Source organism: Triticum urartu, chromosome 7A, assembly GCF_056163025.1.
Source record: "Triticum urartu cultivar PI428250 chromosome 7A, HENAU_Tu73, whole genome shotgun sequence".
Classification (NCBI taxonomy): domain Eukaryota; kingdom Viridiplantae; phylum Streptophyta; class Magnoliopsida; order Poales; family Poaceae; genus Triticum; species Triticum urartu.
Window position 1 is genome coordinate 575,357,761 of NC_141879.1, and position 24,052 is coordinate 575,381,812.

Genomic DNA, 24,052 nt, shown 5'->3' on the forward strand with positions numbered 1-24,052 from the left:
TCCACATATTGCTCTTCGCTTATTTACTTTTCCGTTGCTATTGCTATCATCACTACAAAATACCAAAAACATTGCTTTTACTACTGTTACCTTTTGCTACCGTTATCACCACTATCATATTACTTTGCTACTAAACACTTTGCTGCAGATATTAAGTTTTTAGGTGTGGTTGAATTGACAACTCAGCTGCTAATACTTGAGAATATTCTTTGGCTCCCCTTGTGTCGAATCAATAAATTTGGGTTGAATACTCTACACTCGAAAACTGTTGTGATCCTCTATAGTTGTGGGTTATCAAGACTATTTTCTGGCGCCGTTGCCAGGGAGCATAGCTCTATTCTTTGAGTCACTTGGGATATATATATCTGCTTATCATTATGAAGAACTTGAGAGATCCAAAAACGAAGATCTATCCCTCAACTACGAGGGGAGGTAAGGAACTGCCATCTAGCTCTGCACTTGATTCACCTTCTGTTTTGAGTAAGCTTGCGACACCTACACCTGCTTCTGCTATTCGTTCTGATATGTCGCATGTTATTGATGATGCCACTTCTGCTATGCATGATACTTATGATGAAACTACCTCTATGCCTAATACTACTATGCCACTTAGTGATTTTCTTGATAAACAACTTGCTAGGGCTAGAGAAATTGAAAATATTGAATCTGATGATACTGATGAAAGTGATGATGAAGAACCACTTGCTATTCGTAAGGGTTATGTATTTGATCAAGATGCTTCTTTAGCCATTTTAGCTTTCAGAAATAGAACTGAACTTAAAAGATTATTAGCTAAATGGAGTAAGCAATCCCTAAATGATAGAATGAAACCTGACCCTGCTTTGGCTACTTCACCTATCTTTGTTACTGATAAGGATTATGAATTCTCTGTTGATCCTGATATAATTACTTTGGTTGAATCTGATCCTTTTCATGGTTATGAATCTGAAACTGTTGTGGCACATCTTACTAAACTGAATGATATAGCTACCATGTTCACTAAAGATGAGAGAACTTGCTACTTTTATATCCTTAAAATATTTCCGTTCTCACTAAAGGGTGATGCTAAGATATGGTTTAATTCTCTTGATCCTGGTTGTGTGCGTAGTCCCCAGGATATGATTTATTACTTCTTTGCTAAATATTTCTCTGCTCATAAGAAACAAGCTGCTTTAAGGGATATATATAATTTTGTGCAAATTGAAGAAGAGAGTCTCCCACAAGCTTGGGGGAGGCTTCTCCAATTACTTAATGCTTTGCCTGATCATCCTCTTAAGAAAAAATGAAATACTTGATATCTTTTATAATGGACTAACCGATGCCTCCAGAGATTACCTGGATAGTTGTGCTGGTTCTGTTTTCAGGGAAAGAACATGTGACGCCCGGATAATTAAGCTACAGTAACCTCTGCTAATGATGCCACGTCACTTCGATTATTGTCGCTAATCCCGCGTTAGTTCGAAACCGATTCAAATTCAAAGTCAAAATCAAGCAAACAATAAAAGTTTTCAAATATCAAAACTAAAATGTTCATCATGTGGCAAATAATCCCTAACTAGTTTTGGTGGTGGAACCAACCTTTTACAAAGTGTTTAAATGCCCTAAACTATTTAAAAACAGTGGCTAAAATAATAATTTAATTGCTTTTGAAAAATAAAAAAATAATATTAAACTAGTTTATTTTGGGTCCAACTAGGTTTGGCAGTGGCCTATTTTGATGATACTAATTTAGGTGCTAACTTGGTATTTTAAAGAAATTAAAATAATTAGGAGCTAAAAGAAAAGAAAAGAAACAAACAAAAAAAAGGGCCTCGTGGCCAACTGGACCTCGGCCCAGCCAGTGACCCAGCTGGTCCCAGCCGCCCGAATGGGCCGGCCCACCCCGCGCCCTAGCCTACTAATCCCACCCCGACCTAACCCTATCCCACGACCTCCACTCTCCCCCGCACGTCTCTCCCTCTCCCTCCCAGCGCCGCCACACACCCAGCGCCCCAGCGCTCGGCGCCCCCACCCCATCGCCCCGTCGGCCTCATCCCGAACCCGCCGCCTCTCCCCGGCGACCGCGCCGCCCCACTCCTCGACGCCGGCGCCTCGCCTCGTTACCGACCCTGAAGCCGCCGGATCGAGCCGCGCCCCGCCGCCTGGACACCGCCGCCCCAAGTCGCCGCCACCCGCCGCCGGCGGCCTCGACACCGCCGCCCGTCGCTCGCTACCTCATCTCCCCGAGCCCACTGCCGCCCCCTACGCTCCGCTGTGAGCCCCTCACCGATTCCCCCTCGTCCCCTTCGTCCCCGTCGTCGTAGGTGGTCGCACGCGGCGTTGGCCACCATGGCTGCGCTCCGGCAGTCCCCCATCCGCGCGTTGGCCTCGCCTTCCCCGGCTGCGGCCACTAGCCTCCCCGTCGCGATCCCGCCTACGCCTGCACCTGCCCCTGTACGCCCAGCCGCTGCTGCTCGCCGATCCGCACGCTGCCCTGCTCGCCGCTCGCGGCCACCACTGCCACCGCCACTGCCGCGCCGCCTCTGGTCTCGCCCCTCGCTCGCCGGCCTCATCGGCGCGGCCAGTGCCTCCCCTGGCCACACCATGGCCATAGTTGGCCCCTGTGTGTGTGTGTGTGTGTGTGTGTGTCACAGCCAGGGCGTGGCCTTGTGCCACTGACCACAGGGGCCCACCCCCTGTTTAGAACGAAATTGATAATAAATAAAATTAATCAATTAATTAATTAGCTAATTAGTAAAATTAACCTAATTAACTCTGCTTAATTTACCTAATTAACTTGGTTATTTAATTAAAACTGTTAATTGGTTGTTAGACTATGACAGAACGGGCCCACACGTCAGGGTTGACTTTGGTCAACTCTATTGACCTGCTGATGTCAGCATGACATCATGCTGGTGTCATTAATCCGTTTTTCGAATTAATTTAAGTAATTAATTAAATTCCTGAAATTAATAAAATATTTAGAAAATCATATCTTTTAATCCGTAACTCGGATGAAAAAGTTTTATACATGAAAGTTGCTCAGAACGACGAGACGAACCCGGTACGCAGCCCGTTCGTCCGTCACGCACCCCTAACATGTCAAACTCGCAACTTTTCCCCTCCGGCCCCTCGGCCCGAAAACACGAAACACCGGGGATACTTTCCCGGATGTTATCCCCCTTCACCGGTATCACCTACTACCACGTCAGGGCACCTCTAATGTCGTTACTTGTCATGTCATGCATCACTATGCATATGCTTGCTTATATATTTATTGTTTCTCCCCCCTCTTCTCCTGATAGACACCGAGGCCGACGCCGCTGCTACCCAGTACGACTACGGTGTTGACGACCCCTCTCTCTTGCCAGAGCAACCAGGCAAGCCCCCCCCTTTGATCACCAGATATCGCCTACTCTTCTCTATACTGCTTGCATTAGAGTAGTGTAGCATGTTACTGCTTCCCGTTAATCCTATCCTGATGCATAGCCTGTCCTTGCTACTACTGTTGATACCTTTACCTGCAATCCTACTTGCTTAGTATAGGATGCTAGTATTTCCATCTGTGGCCCTACATTCTTGTCCGTCTGCTGTGCTATACTATCGGGCCGTGATCACTCGGGAGGTGATCACGGGTATATACTATTTGCTTTATACATGATACATGTGGTGATTAAAGACGGGTCGGCTTGTAGGAGCACCCGTGAGTGGATCTTTGAGGCGGAGCGACAGGGCAGGTTCCGACCACCTAGGAGAGAGGTGGGCCTGGCCCTGGTCGACGTTCGCGGATACTTAACACGCTTAACGAGATTTGGATATTTAATCTGAGTCTGGCCATTTGGTCTATACGCACTAACCATCTACGCGGGAGTAGTTATGGGTATCTCGGCGTCGTGGTATCAGCCGAAGCCTTCGTGACGTCAGCGACTGAGTGGCGCGTGCTGGATTGGACTGGAACGCCATTAGGCTAGGTCTGCTTCCGGCCGCGTACGCAACGTGCAGGTGTGCAAAGGGCGATGGGCCCAGACCCCTGCGCCATAGGATTTAGACCGGCGTGCTGACCTCTCTGTTGTGCCTAGGTAGGGCTGCGACGTGTTGATCTTCCGAGGCCGGGCATGACCCAGGAAAGTGTGTCCGGCCAAATGGGATCGAGCGTGTTGGGGAATGTGGTGCACCCCTGCAGGGAAGTTAATCTATTCGAATAGCCGTGATCTTCGGTAACAGGACGATTTGGAGTTGTACCTTGACCTTATGACAACTAGAACCGGATACTTAATAAAACACACCCTTCCAAGTGCCAGATACAACCGGTGATCGCTCTCTCACAGGGCGTCGAGGGGAGGATCATCGGTTAGGATTATGCTATACGATGCTACTTGGAGGTCTTCAGTCTACTCTCTTCTACATGTTGCAAGGCGGAGGCTGCCAGAAGCGTAGTCTTCGAAAGGACTAGCTATCCCCCTCTTATTCCGGCTTTCTGCAGTTCAGTCCACATATAATATCCTTATTCCAGTTGATACCAATGCATACATATGTAGTGTAGCTCCTTGCTTGCGAGTACTTTGGATGAGTACTCACGGTTGCTTTCTCCCTCTTTTCCCCCTATCCCTTCTACCTGGTTGTCGCAACCAGATGTTGGAGCCCAGGAGCCAGACGCCACCTTCGTCGACGACTCCTACTACACCGGAGGTGCCTACTACTACGTGATGCCCGCTGACGACGACCAAGAGTAGTTAGGAGGATCCCGGGCAGGAGGCCTGCGCCTCTTTCGATCTGTATCCCAGTTTGTGCTAGCCTTCTTAAGGCAAACTTGTTTAACTTATGTCTGTACTCAGATATTGTTGCTTCCGCTGACTCGTCTATGATCGAGCTCTTGTATTCGAACCCTCGAGGCCCCTGGCTTGTAATATGATGCTTGTATGACTTATTTTATTTGTAGAGTTGTGTTGTGATATCTTCCCGTGAGTCCCTGATCTTGATCGTACACGTTTGCGTGTATGATTAGTGTACGGTCAAATCGGGGGCGTCACAGAACACCAGATGAAGCTGAAATTCTATTGAATAATATGTTGACAAATGAAAATAATTGGACACCTCCGGAGCCAATTCCTGAGCCTATTCCTAAACCAACTCCGAAGAAGAGAGGTATTCTATTTCTTAGTCCTGAAGATATGCAAGAGGCAAAGAAATCTATGAAAGAAAAGGGTATTAAAGCTGAAGATGTTAAGAATTTACCTCCTATGGAAGAAGTACATGGTCTTAATTTACCGCCTGTTGAAGAAACATATAATCCAAATCCTTTACCTATTGAAGAAACTCATGGTCTTGACAACCCGACACTGGTAGTAAAGGTAAATTCTCTCTATAGATATGATAAAGCTATAATCCCATTTACTAAAATTGCTAGCCCATGCTTAGATGAGTTTGATAAATTTATGGCTAAGCAAGAAGATTTTAATGCTTATTTTGGAAGACAACTGAAATATAATTCAAATATGCTTGGACACTTGGGTGATTATATGGCTAATGTAAAAGGTGAACTTAAACTTATTAGTAAACATGCTTCTATGGTTACCACTCAAGTAGAACAAGTACTTAAAGCTCAAAATGATTTGCTCAATGAATTGAATAGTAAGATAATGATAATGCTGTTAGAGTGGCTACTAGAACTGGTAGAATGACTCAGGAACCTTTGTATCCTGAAGGCCACCCTAAGAGAATTGAGCAAGATTCTCAGTGAAATAATATAGATGTGCCTAGTTCTTCTAAAAAGAAGAAAAAGAAAAATGATAGGACTTTGCATGCTTCTAGTGATCCTATTGTTGAAACACCTGAGAATCCAAATGATATTTCTATTTCTGATGCTGAAACTCAATCTGGTAACGAACCTGAAACTAGTGGTAATGTTAATGATAATGTTCATGATGATTCCCAACCTAGTATTGATAATGATATAGAAATTGAACCTGCTGTTGATCTTGATAACCCACAATCAAAGAATCAACGTTATGATAAGAAAGACTTTGTTGCTAGGAAACATGGTAAAGAAAGAGAGCCTTGGGTTCAGAAACCCATGCATTTTCCTCCTAAACCATCCAAGAAAAAGGATGATGAGGATTTTGAGCACTTTGCTGAAATGATTAGACCTATCTTTTTACGTATGCGATTAACTGATATGCTCAAAACCAATCCTTATGCTAAGTATATGAAAGATATTATTACAAATAAAAGAAAGATACCGGAAGCTGAAATTTCCACCATGCTTGCTAATTATACTTTTAAGGGTGGAATACCAAAGAAACTTGGAGATCCAGGAGTACCCACTATACCATGCTCCATTAAAAGAAACTATGTTAAAACTGCTTTATGTGATCTTGGAACCGGTGTTAGTGTTATGCCTCTCTCTTTATATCGTAGACTTGATTTGAATAAGCTGACACCTACTGAAATATCTTCGCAAATGGCTGATAAATCAACTGCTATACCTGTCGGTATTTGTGAGGATGTGCCTGTTGTAGTTGCAAACGTTACTATTTTAACGGACTTTGTTATTCTTGATATTCCCGAGGACGATAATATGTCTATTATTCTTGGAAGACCCTTTTTGAATACTGCAGGGGCTGTTATTGATTGCACTAAAGGCAATATCACTTTCATGTTAATGGTAATGAGCATACGGTACACTTTCCGAAGAAACAACCACAAGTTCATAGTATCAACTCTATTGGAAAGATTCCATCGATTATATTTGAAGTTTTGAATTTCCTCTTCCTACTGTCAAGAAGAAATATTATATTCTTATTATTGGGGAGGTGCATATCCCCGTTGAGGTAACATAGTGTTATTCGAAATTTCTCCGGTTCCATGTTATTCGGAATGAGTTCGTTAACAAGACTTGATCAACCTTGTTAGTGGATTCCTTTTTATGATCATGAGATGGATGAAACTAGAAGGCACAACCTTCTGTACCCCACTTTTACTCTCTGTTATTTATATTAAATAAAATAAAAATAAATAATTTTTTGTCTGTTATCTGATTATCCGTGCAATATAAAAATACTCGAAAATAAAAGTTCTCCAAATGCCCTAAAAATTAAATATGATTTTTTCTAGAATATTTGAGGATTTATGGAACAAAGAACACACTAGGGGGGCCAACCACCTTGCCACAAGGGTGGAGGGCGCGCTCACCCCTCTAGGGCGCGCCCCCTGCCTCGTGGACCCACGGTGGCCCTCATCCACTTATTCCTGCACCCACACACTTCATCTTCCTCCCCCAAACACGAAAAACCAGCTCAAACCCGAGTCCAAGCTCGTTTTGCTGCCATTTTCGATGTCCTTGCTCAAAGCACCTCTCACAAAACTGCATGGGGAGATTGTTCCTTGGTATGTGACTCCTCCATTGGTCCAATTAGTTTTTGTTCTAGTGCTTTATTCATTGCAAATTTATGTTGTTTAAGTGACCTTGATCTTGAGCCTGCATGTCAAATTTATATGGTCAAAAGTAGTTTTGATGCATGATATAGGGCCTAAGCACTTGTAGGAGTAGTTGCTATCAATATTATTGAGTTTGGTTTACTTTTATTTTGAAGTTACTAAAAATTTCAGAATTTCTCAGAAAATGATGAGGAGACTTTTGAGGGGCTCATCGAGCCAAAGCTCGAAGGAAAAGGCACAGAAGCCTAATTATAATCTGCCTCGCACCGCGGAGGTTCGGGCGTGTGACTGGCCTTCCGAGGATTTCTTAAGAGCAGCCGGGATTTCTGAAGATTTTCATGAGTTGGCTCAGACTGCAGGCCTTACCGCTTTCCTCCACGACCAATGCGATCAGTATCTCTTGCTCACAAATACCTTTGTGCAAAACTTTCATTTTCATTCTAGGAACTCACCACCTACAGTGGAATTTCATTTATATGAGGAACATAAGGAGATGTCACTTTATGATTTTTGTCGGATCTGTTTAGTCCCTTTTGGGGGCAAGACATAAGAACCACATCGTGATGATGTGGAGGGATTTATTGACACTATCACTATAGGGGAAACAAGGAAGGTTTCCGATGCACGAATCACTAGCATACACTTTCCTGTTTTACGCTACTTTGCATTATTTGCTAGTCGTTGCTTAATTGGTCGCGGGAACTGTGGAAACCTGAGTATCCCTGATATTATTATTTTGCACCATGGTCTATACGGTGATAACTCTTTTAGTATGGGCAGCATTATTGCCAAACGGTTAAGTCTGAACCGTACCAAGGGCCCCATCTTTGGAGGCATCTATGCTACACGCCTAGCTGCACATTTTAACATACCTATTAGGCATGCTGAGAAGGAAGAAAAAGTGCTGCCCCGTGTTTACCTAGATTATAAAAGTATGGTGGCACATGATTTTATTGTTAAGAATAGGGAAGGAGAGCTTAAATATCAATTGTTCTTTAATAAACATCATCCTGAGACTATTACCTTGCCTGCTCCTTCTTTGTTTGATTTGACTGTAGGCACGTACCTTGTTCCGTTGACGACTATCCACGCCTACCGGAACCCTGCACCAGCCGAGGAGCCAGAGCCGGAACCACAATTTGATCCTTCATGGCAGTCTAATTACCAGTGGGATCCAGAGATGATTATCAGCCAGTGGCAATCTGAGCCTTCTTCTTCCTCGTCACAGTACGACCCCAACAACTATTATTATAGATATCCGCCAGGCCAGCCATGGCCATAGACCAACTTAGGCCAAAAGCCTAAGCTTGTGGGAGTACGTATTTCCCACCGACATTACATTTATGCTCACACACTCATTGCTAGATGTCGGTGCTCATACTTTTTCATTGTATCATCCATGCTAGTTGATTTTCCTTTTTATGCTTTCTTCTTGTGTGTTTAACAAACCTTAAGAAAAACCAAAAAAACTAGTTGTAGCTTCTAGCTAGTTTTAATCTCCATGCTTGTAGTAGTAATTAAAAAGAAAACCCAAAAAAGATTTCATGTTCTTCTTTTGCTTGTTGGGAGCTTTCCCGTGTAAATAGTTTTATTTCTTTTCTTTTCTTTGGGGGTCGATAGGAGAAGACCATAATTAAATTGTTGAGGTGGCTCTTATATGCATTATTGTTGATCTAACAAAAGAGCCCATATTGCCTTGTCTTCTCCTGTTTATTGAATGCTTGCAGATTCCAGCTTAGTCCAATGCACATGCACTATTATTATTATTCACATCGTTTGGTCGTGCAAGTGAAAGGCAATTATGATGATATACGATGGACTGGCTGAGATGAGAAAAGCTGGTATGAACTCGGCCTCCTTTTTTTTGTAAATATGATTAGTTCATAGTTCCTGATTCAGCCTATTATGAATAAACATGTTTGCAATGACAACTAGAGATCATAGTTTCTTGTTCCATGCTTGATTAGCTATGAGTTATAATGGTTTACCTTGCGTGCCAACATGCTATTAAAATGGTTATGATGTGTTATGATAGGGTGGTATCCTCCTCTGAATGATTTAAGTGACTTGACTTGGCACATGTTCACGCATGTAGTTGAAACAAAATCAACATAGCCTTCACGATATTTATGTTCATGGTGGATTACATCCTACTCATGCTTGCATTCAGTGTTGATTAATTTTAATGCATGTTCATGACTGTTGTCACTCTCTAGCTGGTCGCTTTCCAGTCTTTTGCTAGCCTTCACCTGTACTAAGCGGGAATACTGCTTGTGCATCCAAACTCCTTAAACCCCAAAGTTATTCCACATGAGTCCACTATACCTACTTATATACGGTATCTACCTGCCATTCCAAGTAAATTTGTATGTGCCAAACTCCAAATCTTCAAATAAATATCCTATTTTGTATGCTCGAATAGCTCATGTATCAACTAGGGATGTCTGTATCTTCCATGTTAGGCGGGTTATTCTCAAGAGGAGTGGACTCCGCTCCTCACTCACGAGATAAATGGCTGGTCACCAGGATGCCCAGTCCCATGCTTTATGCAAACTTAATCAAAATAATTGCAAACAAAACTCCCCCTGGGACTCTTGTTAGTTGGAGGCACTCGTTGTTTCGAGCAAGCCATGGATTAATGCTTGTGGTGGAAGGGGGAGCATAAACTTTACCATTCTGTTTGGGAACCGCCTATAATGTGTGTAGCATGGAATATATCGCCATCTCTTGGTTGTTATGTTGACAATGAAAGTATACCGCTCAAAATATTATTCACCTCTGTTTCAAAGCCGAGCTCTGGCACCTCTACAAATCCCTGCTTCCCTCTGCAAAGGGCCTATCTATTTACTTTTATGCTGAGTCATCATCCTCTTATTAAAAGGCACCAGTTGGAGAGCACCGCTGTCATTTGCATTCATTATTGTTAGTTTACATTGAGTATGACTTGACTGGATCTCTTTTACCATGAATTACAATGTCTAGTCAGTCCTTGGTCTTTAAAGGTGCTCTGCATTTATGTTTTGCGGTCTCAGAAAGGGCTAGCGAGATACCACCTTGTTATATCATATTATGATTGTTTTGAGAAAGTGTTGTCATCCGAGTTTTATTATTATGGCTCGCTAGTTGATTATGCTATTGATATGAGTAACTTGAGACCTATGCGTTATTGCAAATGTGGTTAGCTATAATCTTTGCTGAAAACTTGAATGCTGGCTTTACATATTTACAACAACAAGAGCAAACAGAGTTTGTAAAAGTTTTTCTTTATCACTTTCAGTTTGTCAACTGAATTGCTTGAGGACAAGGAAAGGTTTAAGCTTGGGGAAGTTGATACGTCTCCAACGTATCTACTTTTCCAAACACTTTTGCCCTTGTTTTGGACTCTAACTTGCATGATTTGAATGGAACTAACCCAGACTGACGCTGTTTTCAGTAGAACTACTATGGTGTTATTTATGTGCAGGATCAAACGTTCTTGGAATGACCTGAAACTTCACGAAGACACTTTTTAGAAAATAAGAAAAATACCTGCCAAAGATGAAGGCCAGGGGCCCACCACCTTGCCATGAGGGTGGGGGGCGCGCCTGCCCCCCTAGGGCGCGCCCCCTACCTCATGGGCCCCCTGTTGCGTCTCCGACTCCAACTCCACCTCCATATATTGAGTTTCGATGAGAAAAAAATCAAGGTGAAGAAATCATCGCGTTTTACGATATGGAGCCGCCGCCAAGCCCTAAAACCTCTCGGGAGGGCTGATCTGGAGTCCGTTCGGGGCTCCGGAGAGGGGAATCTGTCGCCATCGTCATCATCAACCATCCTCCATCACCAATTTCATGATGCTCACCGCCGTGCGTGAGTAAGTCCATCCTAGGCTTGCTGTACGGTGATGGGTTGGATGGGATCTATCATGTAATTGAGTTAGTTTTGTTAGGGTTTGATCCCTAGTGTCCACTATGTTCTGAGATTGATGTTGCTATGACTTTGCTATGCTTAATGCTTGTCACTAGGGCCCGAGTGCCATGATTTTAGATCTGAACCTATTATGTTTTCATCAATATATGAGTGTTCTTCATCCTATCTTGCAAGTCTATAGTCACCTATTATGTGGTATGATCCGTTAACCCCGAAGTGACAATAATCGGGATACTTACCAGTGATGACCGTAGTTTGAGGAGTCAATGTATTCACTATGTGTTAATGCTTTGTTCCAGTTCTCTATTAAAAGGAGGCCTTAATATCCCTTAGTTTCCGTAAGGACCCCGCTGCCACAGGAGGGTAGGACAAAAGATGTCATGCAAGTTCTTTTCCATAAGCACGTATGACTATATTCGAAATACATGCCTACATTATATCAATGAACTGGAGCTAGTTCTGTGTCACCCTAGGTTATGACTGTTACCTGATGAACCGCATCCGGCATAATTCTCCATCCCGATCCATTGCCTACGAGCTTTCCATATATTGTTCTTCGCTTATTTACTTTTCCATTGCTATCGCTATCATCACTACAAAATACCAAAAACATTGCTTTTACTACTGTTACCTTTTGCTACCGTTATCACCACTATCATATTACTTTGCTACTAAACACTTTGCTGCAGATATTAAGTTTCCAGGTGTGGTTGAATTGACAACTCAGCTGCTAATACTTGAGAATATTCTTTGGCTCCCCTTGTGTCGAATCAATAAATTTGGGTTGAATACTCTACCCTTGAAAACTGTTGCGATCCCCTATACTTGTGGGTTATTAGAGCGCAAGCTTGAGCCTTTGGTCAGTCGCACTCCTAAGGAAAACTGGATGATACACCCAGGATGGCTTCAGCGGTACGTGCTTTATTAATTTGCACACTGACATGCATATTAATGGGAGACACTAACTGAAATGTTCTCTGATGAAGGTTGAAATGGACCGGCCTTGTACCTTTCGCGCGTCTGGTTGAGTCTATCCCGGGTGAGAAACGCCTCGCCATCGACGGGTCCTTGCTGAGCTGCTTAGTGGACCGTTGGAGGCCAGAGACCCACACGTTTCACTTCCGATGGGGAGAGATGGCTCCTACTCTGGAGGATGTGTCACTTTTGCTCGGACTACCATTGGCGGGTCATGCCATAGGACCGTTGGACGCACCGGCTGGTTGGGAGCGAGCTCTTACACAACGTTTTCATGGTGTTTTTCCGGATGCTCCGGATCCGGTATGGGAGCATCACGGACCTAAGTATGAGTTGTTGCTCAATTTCTGGGTAATTTCCCCTACCTCTTATCTTCAAGTTATCGTGCATACGGTTTTACATAAAATAGTTGCGGCTTACTAAAACTTTCTCTTTGCTTAATGCAGATCCAGAACTTTCGGGCGCCGTTGACTGTGGAACAGATCACTCGGAGCCTGGAGGCCTACTTAATGTGGCTTTTCGGCAAGGTGATGTTCACAGAGAACCATGTCACCAATATTAGCGCGCTCTACATCCCTATGGCACTCGAGATAGCGAGCGCTTAAACGGCGGATCAGATCAGACAGAGGAGTTGGGGTTCGGCGGTCTTAGCGGCTACATACCGAGGTATGTGCAATGGTTGCCAGCTTACATCAAGAAATCCATCCCTTCTTGGATGCCCTCTATTCCTATAGCTGTGGTCGTGGGAGAGGTTCTCTATAGGGCGACCAGATGTACGTGTTCGTGAGCCTATAGACGCCATGTTTGATGTTGACGGCATCGACATGCCTACTTTCGATCTGTGTTGGACATGTCGCGAGGTATGCACCGTGTTATAGTTTAATGCAACTTTTTTCTGCACAAGACATAGTTCGATGCTAGCGGCTACTAACTTTTATTTTCTGCAGAGACGCTTTGCTAGTGATCAGACCAGGAAGGCATACACAACATTGAACGAGCAGTTCGATGCATACACCGGGGTCATCTGGCAGCCCTACACAGAAGCAGCCATACAAGCGAGATACCCTGGTGGTATGTCTGTGCTATGCATAAGGGACCGAGATTACTGGATGACAAAATCAAATATCATCTTCGATGTCTTCGTCGAGGATATGGCACAACAGAGGGTTATGAGGCAATTTGGTCTTCTGCAGTTGGAGCTGCCTCCCCATATAGAGAACCCGGTGCCAGCACACATCCATAGGTATTAACCAGTTTTTCAATGTTGCATTATCTTTCCTACTACTCCATTCGAAGCTTTAGGTAATTGTTGAACACACACCACAATTTTAGGATGACAAGGAAGGGCATGACCAGGACAACTGCTGACTGGCTAGTTAGACTAGAGCCGTATGTTATAGAATGGGAGACAGCAAACACACATCTATGGCACGAGAATCACAATTTTGATCTCAATGATTTCAATCTCTGTTTGCGGCGCTACATGACCGGAACACGGTTACGCATCGTTGAGCACTCCCACCCAGAGGAGATACCGGATCCTACTCCGTCGGATATGTACCAGAGCTATGACACTTCGGGCTCTAGGCAGTACACGGTAAGATATATTTTCTTTAAGTAATGTTGTCACATACTTTGACGTGCAAGAGACAGACATTAATCATCATGGAAATTTGCAGGCTACCTTGACACACGAACTCTACGAGGACGTGACCACCTTTGGACGATCACTGTCGTCTGGACCTCTTCTTTAGCACCGTCCAGTGCTACAACCCTTCTTGGAACGAATTCAAAACAAGATACGGACTGTGTACGAGGCTATTACGTGCACTCGGAGAACCGACGTTGTTCAGCACCAGCAGCAGCAGCCGCGTCACTCCATGCACCGACATCAACCACGTCCACGTCTAGCACATTAGCCGACAACCAGGCCACCCCGTCCTGACCAACCTGGCAGTTCAACGTGGCAGCAACCACAACACTATGGTCCCACGTCGAGCTTCGTGTTTTCTCCACAGCCACAGCAACACGGCCCCTCATCGAGCTTCGTGTTTTCTCCACAGCCACAGCAGCACGGTCCCTCGTCGAGCTTCGTGTTTGAGCCAGAGCAGCCGTCACAACCAGCAGGTAAGTTTCTTCATATTTATTGTTTTCAATATTAATTGAGGCGACCTCATTATTCATGACTAAACGTTCCATCGTGCAGGAGCCTACGGATATCATGCGTCTATGTCGGCATCACATGATACGTGGGGGGGTGATCAACATCCCGAGGAGAACATACAGGCTCAGATGTCGCAGCACACCCAGTGGATGAACATGTACTCGACTCCTCCACCAGGCCCCACACAGGATACACAGCATGACCAGGGAGTGTCTGAAATTCCTCCTCGTAACATTAGGCCACCTAACAGGTTGGGATGGACGCCGCTTCCAGATCCGCCTCCCCGCCAGGCCAGACGTCATCACTGACGCTTCCATCTATCAGTAGAGACATGACCATCTACTTCTGTATGAGACTTATGTCTATTCTATGTATGAGACAAATGACTATGTACTTATGTATGAGACATATGCCTACTCTATTTTAGCACTCTGTTATCCGAACTACAACATCATATTTAGATAGAACATAATGCTCGTACAACAAGACAGTACAAACAACTAGATAGAACTACATCTAAATTAATGGTACGTACGACTGAACTTACAACATACATCATAAAAACTACATGAAGTCATCATCGTCATCCTCCGTCGATGCAGAACTCTTGCCCTTCGAGGATGCAGAACTCTTAGCCTTGGACGATGCAGAACTCTTGCCCTTCAAGGATGCAGTACTCTTGCCCTTGGTCGATGCAAAACTCTTGTTCTTTGACGATGCAGAACCCGGAAGCGGCGGCATGAAGATATCATCTTCGTCCTCGCTCTCCTCAGTCCATAAAAATGGATGCTTTTCTGCAGTCCTTCTGAAAGTTTCACTCTTCAGCTCCACTACCTTCTTCCACCTTGCATGCAACCAAAGAAGTTCTACACGTACCTCCTCATAGGTCCTTTCAGGCCACCCAGACATACGTAATTCATGAGCCAACTCATTCATTATGGTGTCACTGCCGGTGAGTTCGTCCCATGGAACTATCCTATTGTCCATCCTGAAATCGGTAGCTAGCCTCAGAAGAGTCCTGCTCATCTCAGGGTGAAAACTACGATCGAAAGGATAATGGGACATCTCAACTACACTACACTGGAATGATTATCCTCCTCCGTCTGAAGGGAGTTTTATAGGTAGGGAGGAGAAAATGGCGGGAAAGAACAACCGCGGTATGGCGGGAAAGGGTTGGCGGGAAACGGGTGGCGGGAAAGAGTTGGCGCGAACATATGGCGGGAAACGGGTGGCGGGAAAGAGTTGGCGGGAACATATGGTGGGAAACGGGTGGCGGGAAAATATTGCGGGGAAAGGGTTACGCGAAATATGTCATAGTTTATAAAAAAATTCAGGGATCGTTCGGGACAAAAATGGTGGCATGCACCAGTTGGCCCACAGCAGGCCAATTAGTCCCTGTCGGCCAACTGCGGGCCAATTAGGCCGACTGGACCTGAACTGGTGGCCGACAGGCTAATCGGCCAGCAGCAAGCCGATAGGACCTCAGTCGGCCTGCTGTGGGCCGACTAGGTCCACTTGGCCTGCTGCGGGCCGACGGTGTATTATTTTTGAAAATTATTTTTTGGGCGTAATATTTGTGCAAATTAATAAAAAATGTGTTATTTTTAAAAAAATTAGCTTGGAAATGGAAGAACTGCCCATTCGCTTGGCAGGGGATGTACAAAGGCGCTAAAGGCGGTTGCAGTGTGATTGAGGCGGTGGCCACACAGGACCTCTGGATTTGGCACTCCTTCTTTGGTATGCCAGGAACTCACAATGACATCAACGTGCTGCAGTGCTCCCCTGTCTTTGCCAAGCTTGTTGAAGGTCATTCTCCTCCGGTGAACTTCGAGGTCAATGGGCGGCACTACAACAAGGGGTACTACCTAGCTGATGGCATCTATCCGAGATGGTCTACATTTATGAAGACTATCTCAAACGCTGTGCCAGGAGGCAAGAAGTCCCACTTTGCCAAGGTGCAGGAGGCTTGCCGGAAGGATGTCGAGTGGGCATTTGGTGTGCTCCAATCTCGATTTGCTATTGTCTGGTACCCTGCTCAGACCTGGTCGAAAGATCAAATGTGGGAGATCATGACTTGTTGTGTCATCTTGCACAACATGATCATCAAGAGCGAGTAAGAAGAGCCAGTGTTTGACACTGAACCATACTATAGGCAGGGTCCTCTAACCGAAATTGATCACCAGCTACCGGTAACCTGGACTTGCTACCTCGGTATGCGTCAGAAGATCCTAGACCCACAGGTGCATCGTCAACTGCAGCAGGATCTGTTGAAGCACCTATGGAGGCTCAAGGGCGACGCCGGGCGCGACGTGTGATGAAATATGAGTTTTTATTTGTTAAACTATATAATTTGTATTGAACTATTTGTTGTTGCACTATTTTGTTGAACTATTTGATGAACTATGTGATAAAAAAATATTTATGTTGGTAATTGAACGCCGAGCCACGACGAACCACGCCGAATATGAGCCTATTCTCGCCCATATGGACCCTTTATTCGCCGAAAGTGGGCCTAAAACTGGGCCAATATCGGCGCCTGGGGGCGACCTGGGAGCGACGGCTGGATGCCCAACCGTTCCCAACGCCGATTGTATCGCGACTCGCCCTCAGGGGGCGGTTTTTATTCCTCCTAGGAGGGCCAACGGCTGGAGATGCTCTAAGCCCCATCACCCCTTCGCTAGCCTCTATCCCTCCATCCCCATCACGGGCATAATCACCACCATCGACCATGTCGATGTGGCCATGCCCTCTTCATGGACTTTCGGTTGTTCAACTTCTAGTTGTTTCATGGAATCCATTTTGTAGATCCAAGTTAAAATCCTAGCGTAAACCGATGTTGAAAACTGGTTTGAAAAAACTTACGTGTTGAAAATTTGAGCTGGTGCCTAAATGACAAGTGAGACACACATGTAACCAAACATATGGACACCATGTTATAACGAAGCTGTATTTACGCACACTCTTCACGGCCTCCAATATCTAAATGAAGCGCGCTTCATTTTCCATATGACGATCATCGATACTACGAATTGGCTAGAGCTGCCTTTGGTTGCAGGCCATGGCACGCATTCAACATTATCCTTTCACCGGTCGACAATCATGTCGACACACAATTGTAGTACCAAACCTCAAACCAATCGATCCATCCGCTCAACAGATTATATTATGACGAACTTAAACCTCGTGAAAACAAACGAACCCCAATAATCCATCCTGATTGTAGTTCCTTCGTTCCAAATTACTCGTCGCAGAAATGGATGTATCTAGAACTAAAATACATCTAGATATATCCATACATACGACAAGTAATTCGGAACGGAGGGAGTATCATTTATCAACCGAACTCCTGATCACCTATCGCCACGTCCGTCGCCACATTGCCAGAGACGCGCGCCCTTCAAGCCCACCCAAGAACCAATGAACGACTGACGAGTTCAAGGGATCCGACGCGCCGCGCATCATCCACAACGACGGAAGATCTTCCTTCCCGTGCCACTCCTCCCGTGCACGTTGGGCACGGCCAAAGGGCAAAAGGAGACGTCGAGAAGAGACAAGCCGGCGGCGACCCGTTCCGCGCGCGGTAGGACCGGTGAACAGGATGGCCGGCCATTTCGCCATTGCCACGACGTACGTACGACGCGTTGGCTCTCCAGAGCGACGCGGGAGAGAGAAGCTCCTCCTCTCCTGTCTGTACCCATCTCGCCGGGCTCCCGTCTTGCCTGCGCGCCCTGCCGATGCCGTCGACCCAAGCGAGTTGAGCGAGATGGGTACGAGGCTACGACGGGTCGATGGATTGCCTGTTTGCCGTGATAATTCCCGGAGGAAGCGAATTCTTGTTGCGTGCTTGCTTCCGGCGTTAATGCAGGGATAGATCAAAAAAAAATTCCTGAAACGAGTAACATAGATCAATAATCACGGTAACATAGATCATTAACCTGCAGATCCAGACAACAAAGCATCTTTTTTTCAGCTGCCCCTGGTCGCTTTCTGATTCTGCATGAAGGTGACGTAAACTGAAAGTTGTACATTTCCATCCTAGTACTGAGTACTGACTTTTTAGACAATGATTTTGCACCACTGTAAAACATATTACAAATAATTACAAATAAAGAATAACCAAAGAGATGACGGAGGAAATTATCATGGTTCACAAATGAATGACTAAAAAAATGTATTAATGTTTTGGCAGGGGCCGCGCGAACGCGTACCCCCTCTATCACAAATTATGACGTCCATTCTTGATAGACATTCTTTCACTTAGAAAGATGGTAGACCAACGCATTCACTAAGTGCAATGTAAGCCATTGATCTAGGCCACGAGCCTTGTTGATCGCTCGTAGACCCTGTCCAGGTAAGTATGTTGCAATGAAGCACCTGGTCATCATAATATAGCCTGCTCTCCTAGTCTAATCTTCTTGTGTTGTCGATGGGGTACTAAACTAAACAAGATCTCTGTGGGCCTATTTTGCGTGGACTTGCATTACTGAATGGGCTCTGGATGGCTAGGCCCAGTAGCCAGAATAGGAACTTTCGGTTGCTTACTTTTTCTACTACTTCTATAAAAGAAAGAGAGGGCGGAGAACCAAACAATCAGATCCATCCATCAACAAAATCTAATGCTCCTTAATCCTTCGATGTTTGATGCAACAAACACGCCAATCAACCCACTAATCCTCCATCGCTATAATCACGAAAACAAACCGCTCTGCAGAACGCGCACGCCCGAAAAACCTTTCCCACTCTCCTTCTCCCAACCAGTACTCCCTCCCAACGTCCCCTGCCCGTCGGACGTCGGTCCGCGGCCACCCCGGCCGGCCCCGCGCGCTGCGTCCCCTGCACGTCGGCTCCCGGTCCGCCGCCGCCCTGGCCGGCCCCGCGCCGTCCCCCGCCGCCCAGCTTGGCCTCCGTTGCCGCAACCGCCAGACTTCTTCTGCTTCCCCGCGGACAAATGTGGGCGTGAGCAGAGCAGGCCCCCGCTGGTCTTCTTCTGCTGCCCCAAGAACGCGGGAGCGCCCCCTGCCGCCGCTGCCCACTGCCCGCGGTCAGCCTCTGCTGCCACACGGAAGGACGTCAGCGCGGTGCGGCGGCGCTGCCCTCCTCTGCTGCCCAACGCTGCCCAACGGATGGCCACGACCTTATCTGACTATGGAGAAACCAGTAAGTCTCCATTCGATTGATTGAAGTGCAGATTGATATAAAACTATACTGAATAGTGAGGTACCCAGCATATGGTCCATTTTATGTTCCATACACAAGAGAATTTGATCGTTTTAGCGCATCATTATCTACATGCACCACAATGGAGGATGTTACAAAGTCTACCCTGTACTTATGATTCAGTTTATGTTCCATACACAAGAGAATTTGATGCTTGTGCTTATTTACTTTCTTTGGTTGTTTTACTGCATCATGATCTGCATACGTCGCAGTGGAGGATGTTACAAAGTCTACACTGTACTTTTTCCAACGACCAAATGTGAACTGATTCTCATTCTATCATTCTTTTATATACATGATCCTTCCACACAACTAACATTGCTGCAGTTAAACAACGTTATTCTGGAAGGGTTAGACTCTGATTATATCATTAAAAGGTGAATTATCATGATCCAAATCAATGCCAAGCTCAGCACTAGACAGGGTTACAGTCTGATTATTGACTATTTAATCTCTTCATATGATAATTGTATTGTGTAACTCGAATTACCTTTTCAGTGCTCCCACAAATCCATTCTACCACGACTCACTCCTCAATTGGCATCAAAATTACTACACAATAGCTCCTAAACTTTCTGTACATGATTTCAATCATCCACTAATATACGAAATTCAGGCAATCTCAATACTAATATTTTATATCTTCTTTTTTGGCCTCTTCCCTATCAACTCATACTTTATTTCTACATGTTCAGAATGTTCCCATTCATCAGCAATTGCTGCACCTAAGGTCCTTTCAGTCATATTTTCAGGTTTACTTCATCGCTTGAGAGTTTGTACTTTGTGGTCGGTGGTGGAAAAGTGGAGCAAGAGGTCTCTCTCAAGTTGTGGGAGAACGAGTCTGCAGAGACGACGTTGAATTTTATCAAGGCGGCTTCATTTTGTTATGAACTATCCAAGAGAGACAAGGTTGCTTCATTTGCAAGCTCAAAACTCTTTATGATTGTATTCTGCTTCTCTACCCAGTTCACTGAAAATATGAACCAATGCAATTGGTTGTTGGTGTTTGATCCCATTAGTAGTATGATCAAATTTGTTTCGAGACATGCAGTCCCCAAATGCTCCACTCCCCACAATCTGACGAATGGGAGAGGGAAGCTGAGGCTATGGTCGTGCCGTTGTAGACAAACAGTTTAACACTGAGGTAATGTGATAAAAATAATCGTTTTTTCTCTCTCGTACGTTTCGGTTTATGTATGTCTGCTACGTACAATTCATGTACTCCCTCTGTCCCAAAATAAGTGACTCAACTTTATACTAGCTTTACTATAAAGTTAGTACAAAATTCAGTCATTTATTTTGGGACGGAGGGAGTACTATTCTGTCCTTGCACTGCTTTCTTCTACTCCCTCCATAAACTAATATAAGAGCATTTAGATCACTAATTTAGTAATCTAAACGCTCTTATATTAGTATACAGACGGAGTAATATTTTTGTTGTATATTACTATGTTCAGTTGGTGTGAAATCCCCCAATTTTTGGTTAATCTAGGAAGTAAAAATAAGTTCAGTTTGTAGACTGTTTAAACCACTTTTAACTGAACTTGTACAAGCATCAAATCTAGGATATTTCAAGTCTCTTCACAAAAAACATATTACATAGCAATAATTTCATCTTATTGTTGTACTAATCCGATTATGAGGTGTATTCGTGGTGCCTTGAAGTGTAAAAATCGCAGTACTTTTCCTTCCTCTTTTTTTGTATTATTTTAGCTCAAGCTTACACTTGCTGACTGGACACTAAATAACATTCTTCTGTTTTTTTGTTGCAACGAGAGAATAATAATGAGATGCGCTGCCACAGGGAGAACTTGGACCAATTGATAAGACACCAAATCTTGGGCACTAAATTATGTGTATGTAGTTGATCTGCATCTGAAATCTCTTTATAATAGTCGCGTATATTATAGTTAATTTCACCGATATCTGTGTATCTTTTATTTGGTTATTTGGCCTGAACCTACAGTTCAAGGTTAGTAATTATTTGGTCCGAGCCTACTATTCCTTTCCATGTCTTGTATAATTCTCTTTTTTGACATGAAGAGTTCCTGGAGGTTGGATGGCAATTTGAAAATTCCAGTGTATGCTTCAAGATGTATGCATATAATTTTGGAGTCTATTCATGTTGGTTCAGCATGTTTCTACTACACTCCACATCTCACAGTATTTAGAGCAGAGGGCCTTCGATAGTGAATACTGCATAAAATGGTGTTGTTCCGTGGGATGCATAATTTGTTGTTTCATTCATCCCCTATCCTTGGTGTTGTTTTACATAGCTTATACTCATTTGCTTTGTTTCAGCGGCAGGGTATATAACATAGGAAAACTTGACTAAGCTGTTCTGAAATTCCGGTTCCATTGGGTGATTTCTATTTTCTTAATAAATTGGTGGGAGTGTGAGATAACTATTAAGTCAATTAGTTGATGTGTACATTTAACAAGCGGTCAGTTGGGAGGTGATAATTATTTTTGTGTACACATAGTTTAGTCAGGGCATGCCCATGAACTGTTGCTTGCATATTGTATCATGTGAACGTAAGTGAATAAATCTTCCTTGGCTGAAATGTCATACCCGGTTTTGTGAAGTTTATATAAGCTTGCATTTTTTTTGTTGCTTTGACCATTTTCTTCTTCTCCTTTGATAGCTAAGATGCACATGTAAAATCACATAATTGGATCCTTCGGAGCCTGGTAGATTCAGTACCAATTGTCGACTTAGCACTTATCATGTGCTGCATAATTGTTTCAGATTAGCATCCTTGTACAACAGCAAATCAACTAGGAGCCTCTCCTGAGAAGCAAAGATGTAGATTGTCCACCTCGAAGGCTATAGTTGCTAAAGAAGCTACAGGAGATTTAGAATATTTTATCTCACAACTTTCACTTCATCAGCCCAATAATGAAAGCAGAAGTATGCATTAAATATACAAAGGTCTCCACAAGGTTTGCATAAGACGGTAATGTCCCATCTTTAAATCCTCCGACATTGTGCTAGAAACTAATTTTATTACTGACTGGACATATATGCCATGCATGTTTAGTACCTTGACTCTTTATATAGACAAAGCTCTGAGGGATGAAGCGTTTTGGGAGCCCAGATGAAGAATGCTTCTGAGGCGGAGAAAGAGAAGTGATGAGAATACTTCCAAACCGCTCTGAATTTTTATTTTGGCAAACTCGGACTCCTTGTTTGATGAAATACATCTGAAGAGCATTTTTGCGCATTGTTCAAATAAACTCTTCATTTTTGTGTCTCTGTCAAACAATGCATTTCAAATAATTAGGTTATTGTCCTGGGGATATTTCGATAAATGTTGTACTTATCATCCTAGATACTCCCTATTCATTACCTATATCACATTCCCATTTTATTTCTTTGGGGAATAGCACATATTGTATTTCCATTTTTAGTTTCTTTAGTTGTTTGAATTAAAAAAAGGTGTAGACAAACAAAAGCTATAGAAAAGGATACAAATTAAATAGAGGTGGAATTTGAAAAATGGATTGAATTGGCAGGACGTGCTTACTAGTGAAAAGAAAAGCAAAACAAAAACTGTTAAGATTGCTCACTGTTTGCTCTCGCCAAGAAACTGTAGAAGGGAAAAGGAGGTGACGATAATTTGCAGGGAAATGGCTTGGCTCAATTTCTTTGCCGCTCTAGGCCGGGAACTCCAGTCGAAAGGTATGAGTAGGTCGTATTGTTTTGCCGTAATAACAGATATCAGAGGAAGGCCTTTGCCAGCGTGCAAGTTAGCATCGTCAGGCAGGACCAAAACAAAATGGCGCATGAGATTGCTGCGACGGCGAGAAGATATGGAGACCAAGAGGTTTTTAATTTCGGAAACAAAATAAATCCGGACCTCACTGAAATATGCGAAATTTTAGAAATTCCGCATATTTCGGATTTTTAGACTTCAATTTTCACTTAATTTTAATGAATTCTGACATAATTTAAATTAATTTTGAAATCATTTTGAAAATGCCTCGAAATTTCGGGGTTAAATATACTTCAGACCCCACTGAAATATGTGAAATTTTGAAATTCACTAAAATTTCATTGAAATTTTTAACCCTGATGGAGACCATTTCCGTTTAGCTAACGTGCACAACAACGTGCGGCAAGTTATGTTGTCGGAATGTAATACCACCAATGCATAACTTGTATGCTTTGGTTCTAAAAAGAAACTTTGCTGCTCTGCCTCCAAGAGCTGTACTATACATGATATCTGAGTACTCAAAAGGGCAAGGAAACGACGCTGACCAGTGTTTTTAGTTGACCGTAGTTTTCGCCTCTCAATAATGTTCTAGTCTACTGGATTTAGAAATTTTCGCATGCCATAATCTCATTACACTATTCCAGTTATTGGCGAA

The 24,052-nt window shown here is 43.9% G+C and overlaps 1 long non-coding RNA gene and 2 pseudogenes across 2 annotated transcripts; 2 read left to right on the forward strand and 1 right to left on the reverse strand.

Annotated features, from left to right (window-relative positions):
• The first annotated feature begins 12,773 nt into the window (after nucleotides 1–12,773).
• On the forward strand, nucleotides 12,774–14,054 carry LOC147960502 (serine/threonine-protein phosphatase 7 long form homolog; annotated as a pseudogene).
• A 4,596-nt stretch (nucleotides 14,055–18,650) lies between these two features.
• On the reverse strand, nucleotides 18,651–18,823 carry LOC125526217 (U1 spliceosomal RNA; annotated as a pseudogene).
• Nucleotides 18,824–19,196: 373 nt separating this feature from the next.
• LOC125525565 (uncharacterized) lies at nucleotides 19,197–23,383 on the forward strand. Of its 2 annotated transcripts, none has more exons than XR_007291357.2 (3): nucleotides 19,197–19,621; nucleotides 20,422–21,537; nucleotides 22,431–23,383. It is a non-coding gene; the product is annotated as an uncharacterized LOC125525565 (long non-coding RNA). The 2 variants fall into 2 exon arrangements; XR_015612030.1 differs by having other exon boundaries at nucleotides 20,422–20,590; nucleotides 20,733–23,381.
• The last annotated feature ends 669 nt before the right edge of the window (nucleotides 23,384–24,052 follow it).